The following is a 5,584-nucleotide window of genomic DNA, read 5'->3' as shown; positions in this document are numbered from 1 at the left end:
TTAACTTTATTTTTGCTGACTTGAGCTCCCAGGCATCAATAAAAGGGCCAAGCTCATCCCTTTTTCTGGCACAGTAACATCTGCCACTGCTGTAAGGGCACTTTCCCAATCTGGCTGGGAGGGTGGAATGTGGCTTCTTTTGAGGCTGCTTTTGTTACTTCTTCATAAAACTTCTAACGTAAATAGAGTGAATTAATGAGGAGGTGCAGTCAGCACCCTCTTTCACAGAGGGCAACTGTGCTACCTGCACAATGCATCTGGGGTCCAATTTAATACTTTTGGAACTCCACTGGATTTTCATCCGATGTAAATTGGGTCCTTGATGGACTGATAGGGCACAGAACGGTAGCCAAGATCTCACTTTACAACATCAACCATCTATCTATGATTCTTTGTTGGTATCATCACCTCATTATATTTGGTGGGTGCAATCAAAATCCTGTACTGACCTAATCACACATTCATGAAAAGAGAATGTTATAGTCTCTGTTTCCAAGTTGATTGATGTTTTTTAGGGCCTGAACACACAACACATTTACACTGGAATTATCTGCATTGGCATTGTACACCACTGTAAATTGCAGAAACAGCTGATGCCTGTACCAGTGTAACTTGTATTGTATTTTTAATGCATATTTTTCCTGGGATAACTTTAGTCTGGATTCAAGGCACCTGCATCAGTGCAGAGGTCTCTGCTATGTCTCTGCTCTGTTTACACTGGTGTAAAGGCTGGTTTCACTTGTATAAATACATTTTGCCCAAGCCAGATTATGACTAACCTGTGCCCATTAAGTAACTGAGTGTTGTAATCCAAGTTTCATGATTTACTGTTTAGGGAAATTCACCCAAGGCAGTAGAATTTGCCCTATGGTGGAGAGGTAGCTCAAGTTCCTTCACAGCACTGAAACCCTACATTCAGACTTACAAGTCAACACAGTTGTAATGGATGTATGGGCATGTGAAAACTCTTAGCACCATGGAAAATCCATACATAATACAGCAAGTGTTAGTCTCCTAAGGTAGAAATGATTCCTCAAGAATTTTTCATGCCTGGACAGAGGCTGTAAAACTGGCACTTAATTCCCCTAGTCTCTTCTTTGTAATTAGTGTCAGCTCTCTTTAGTGACAAAGCTGAGCGTTGACTCTAGGGAGCTCTGCAGGTCCAAACCAATGGCAGAGTGAGTATCCATTTAATTCGTTTAATAAGATTCCAGTTTAAAGGCCAGGTTCTTTCCACAGTGACACCTATGCAGCTCATTTGAGCTCTGGAGTCACACAGTTGTCATGAGGGCCATCTGCAGGCAAGAGGATCACTCAGATGTAACCAAGGGCAGATTTTGAAACCAACGGAACTGCCCAAGTGTGACCAAAAGTAGAATTTGGTTTACAGAAAGTCATACGTGCAGTAAATTCTGTGACAGTCTTTGAGATGCCAGGGCATCTGAGATGTAGGGTTGCTGATCAAAAAGAACTCTGAGTAGATTTGATATAGAATCCTGGAGATCCATGAAGACTGCTCAATGGTTCAATAACCCTTTTTACATTGACATTTTTCAGGCTATAACCACATTTGCAGAGTTGAGAGAGAATCCTAATTTAGCTTCTGCTCGTTGTGGGGTAAGAGGGAAAGTGTGTGTTCTTTGAAACGAAGGCATGTCACAAACTCAGAATTAATTGTTCTTTTGTTCTACCTATTTAAAATAGATGCTTTTATTCTACAAAGAGAGAAAGTCCAGACCATTCTCAGTTACAGGGCATAAACACTGTGAGGTTATTTTTCTTGCTATGATATCCACTTTTTAAAATCCAACTTTTCTAATAACAATTTAGTATTTAGCTTAGAGACAAATAAGCAACTATGGTCCAAAGACAGCAAATAAAACATTTAGAGTATAATAAACCTTAGTAGACTTGCTTAAATAAATGCAGCCTCCAAGACTTCCCCAGCCTATTACAAATATTTGACATAGGTTCCTTAAGTCTTCTCTCTCTGTAATATTATTCTATCTTGCCCCCCCCCATTTCATCAGAGATGATTTTTGCCTCATAGTGTTCTTGCCAATTGGTAAAGAAACACTCCTCTTGGAGGATTTTTGCACCTTCCTCTGAAGCATTGGCCAGGGTTGGAGGTTGAGGACTGGACTAGATGGACATTAGGTCTGATTCAGTTTAGCAATTTCTACATTCCAAAACCACAAAACTCATATCTCACTGTCCTATTCTCCTCTTTCCGCTGTAGCTGCCCAGATGTTCTCCAGGGGCCTAGCATGGCTTAAAAATGCCATAGTGCTACATTAATGAGTGACTCAACTTCTGAAACCCATATAGGGTTTTCCTGTCTACTGTGCATCACTTCAAGAATCTGTTGTAATCCCTATGAAGTACCACATGTTTAATTACTCATCTCTGCAGCATACTGCAATTACTAAAATGAGAAATATCCAATTTGATGGAGAATGCACTCCCCCCCCTGCAATATTGGTTACTGTAGCAATTGTGGACTTCCTGCATTGTTGTGGCACTGGTGTTTAGATCAGTGAAAAATAATGGTGGTCCTTAATTCTCTCCTTTACCCTCTTGTACAGTCTCTTTGGCTAAGTACAGACAATCAAAAAGCCCAAGGCTGAATCGATTTAATCTTTGCAGGTTAGTCTAAACTGCATAGATTGAACCAATAAACAAGTTAAAAAGCATTCACTTTTGATTCTGGAAATGCAGCCACATGCCCTCAGTGGCCCAGGCCAGAAGCTGGGGGGCACTAGAGCATTCCTCCCTTCTTGCTGTAGCAGGCAGTTTAAGCCAATCCTAGCCTGTCCACCCTACAAGAGCAGGGGTTTGCAGCATCCTGGGTTGCTAAGGAACTGTGAGTTAACTTGAAACTGGAGGGGATGTAGGACAGAAGTTCAATAAACTGATTTAACGTAAATCCGTTAGATCTGATACCACATCCATCCAGGTCTATTTTAAACTGGTTTGGGCCATTTTGAAAGCAGTTTATGTGCACTGAACTTCTGTTGTGTTACAGATTTGAACCAGTTTCTCATCACTTGCAATTATTTATGTATAATATCTGTCCCTAGCCCTCATGATAACTTTCCAGTTCCATAACAGCCTTTCTTTTTGTATAGTATTTCCCAGGTGAAGGTGTTCATTATTTTCAGATGAAGCAAGTGCACAAAAGGTTCTTGTCCTGACCCAGTTTCCTATAATTTCTGGTCCCACAATGTTGGGTACAGCACATGTAAACAACAGATAATACATATTAGTATTGCAGAAGGAGATGCTAAGCTACTTTGAATAACACTAATAGTTCTATACCTGGTTACAGCAATGCTAAATCTATAAAGATATCTTGCACATCAGATTTCTCTCCGCATTCCTAAGCTCTATCCTAGATACTATCCAGAGTGTTTTCATGGATAGGGGCTTAGATTAGTGCCAGAGCTCTCTGTAATTCCAAGTTACTGCTTTTTCCCACAGTCTTGGTGGTGGTAGGTCCCTTTGCAGAGTCAATATAAAAAAATGCCATTTACTGGGTCAGCCAATAAGTTCATCTTACCCAGGATCCTGTGCCACTAAGTGGCAGAGAGTGGGTACTAAGTCGGAGGACAATTGGGGCATGTAATTTTCAATACTGATAATATTTGTTGCCACATTCTCTATATGGCCATCTTGTTGGAGATGCCTCAGCTGTTTTTTTGAGCCTTTCTTGCATATGAATAGCCACTCATTCTCTGGCTCCTGAAGACTGTGCTCCTTGGCAGTCAGAGTTTCTTGCAAGCAACTTCTTGGCCTTGGAGTGGGGGAGTTCTTTGAAAAACAAATGTGTTAGATTTGCTGGCAGCAGTGCAGCATGCACAGCATTTACAACTGCTCCAGAGTCTAGGAGTAGTTGTAAGGCTTCTAAGGGTTTATTTCCTCATGCTTTTTAAATAGAGGTTTATATAGGCCTCAAATACAAAATACAAGAGCTACAGTTTTACCCTTACTGTCTTCAAAATAAAGTGACACATGCACAACCTACAATTTAAAACTAGGAATAAAGAATTTAAAAACATTTTAATAGAAATAATAGTATGTTCCTAGTATTGGACTGGTAAGGAAAGGCATGATCAGTTATTCACAATCTTTCTCTTTCCTTCCCACTCTTATAACTCTGCCTTCCATTCTCATCTTCCTCAGTTATGCCTTATCCAAAGGGACCATATTACCAAGTCTCAAGACAGGCCACTCTCTGCTCTTCAGCATGCTCAGCATCTCCAAGCTCTAGTCTCAGCTGAGCACACCAGAGAGCAAGGGTGGGTAAGGGAATGTGGAGTGCTGCAATATCAGAAGACAGGCAACCCTATCACAGTCAGTAACTAAAGAGTACCACCACTTCTCTTGGATGAAATGACCAGGATAAAAGTGTTAATTTGATCACTGACAGGATTCCCAGTACAGGTACTTAGAACAGGTCTGCCCCAGAAAAAATGGAACTCACTGTCACCCTTACTCTCATCTCTATTTAGGCTCTGATCCTTCTGAAGTTGAAGGACATCCCTAACTTTAACTTACCATATCAGCCTCAAGGCCTTAGAGTAGGGGTGGGCAAAATATGGCCCGAGGCCATTCTATCCGGCCCGTGGGACCCCTAAAATTTTAGAAAAGTAATATTTATCTGCCCTTGGTTCCTGTCAAAAATGACAGGAACCAAGGGCAGTAGGACCCAGGGGAAGCCTGGTGGGCCCCCACAACAGCAGGGCCTGCCCAGCCCCGCCCCCCCCCAGCCGGAAGCCCCAGCAGGGGCTTCTGGCCTGGAAGTACATGGCTGCCCACACTGGAACCTCAGGTAAGGGTGGGGGGCAGGGGGGACCCTGGGCAGGGAAGGAGCCCGGGGAAAAGCTGAGTGTGGGGGGGGAACCAGCCCCTCACCTGCCCCATGCCTGGCGTCCCACACTGCAGCTGCTCACAGCCCTCCTGGGGCTGCATGTGCCTACTCTGGACAGCCCTGCATGGGCTGCGAGCAGCTGCAGCAGGGAGCGCCAGCCATAGGATGGACAAGGGGCCACTTTTCGCTGTGCTCAGCACCAGCTCCTTCCCGGCCAGCAAGTGTGGGGTTGGGGCTGTGCGTTGCCCCCTGCCTGTACCGCAGGGCTGGGGGGCACTGGGAGTGAATGGGCAGGGAGCCAGCGGGAGCACGGGGCCAGTGCCGGTGGGGCCCGAGCAGGGTGGCAGGAGCGCAGGGTCCCAGCCGGCAGGGGCTCTCTGGAGCCGGGCCAGCTTCCCACTCTCCCTGCTGGTGCAGCCCAGCCCGGCTCCACAGACCCCTGTCAGCCTGTGCCCCGCTTTGGGCCCTACCAGTGCTGCCCTGGGACATTGGTCCCAAGATGGTGACCAGAGACTGGGTCTCCTGTCAAGGGGTGGGGCACCTGACAAGGGGCGGGGCTACCCATGCAGCCTTTGACAGCCTGCCAAAACTGGGTAAGCCACCCTCCGCCCGAAATAATTGGCCACCCCTGCCTTAGAGTATAAGCTGTCTAGAAAGGATGCCGGGGGGCAGTATATAGTTTCATAGTTTCTAGGGTCGGAAGGGACCTGAGCA

The sequence above is a fragment of the Gavialis gangeticus genome, unplaced genomic scaffold, assembly GCF_001723915.1.
Source record: "Gavialis gangeticus isolate Ggan-Ray unplaced genomic scaffold, GavGan_comp1, whole genome shotgun sequence".
Classification (NCBI taxonomy): Eukaryota; Metazoa; Chordata; order Crocodylia; family Gavialidae; genus Gavialis; species Gavialis gangeticus.
Note: the sequence above shows the minus strand (reverse complement) of the source record.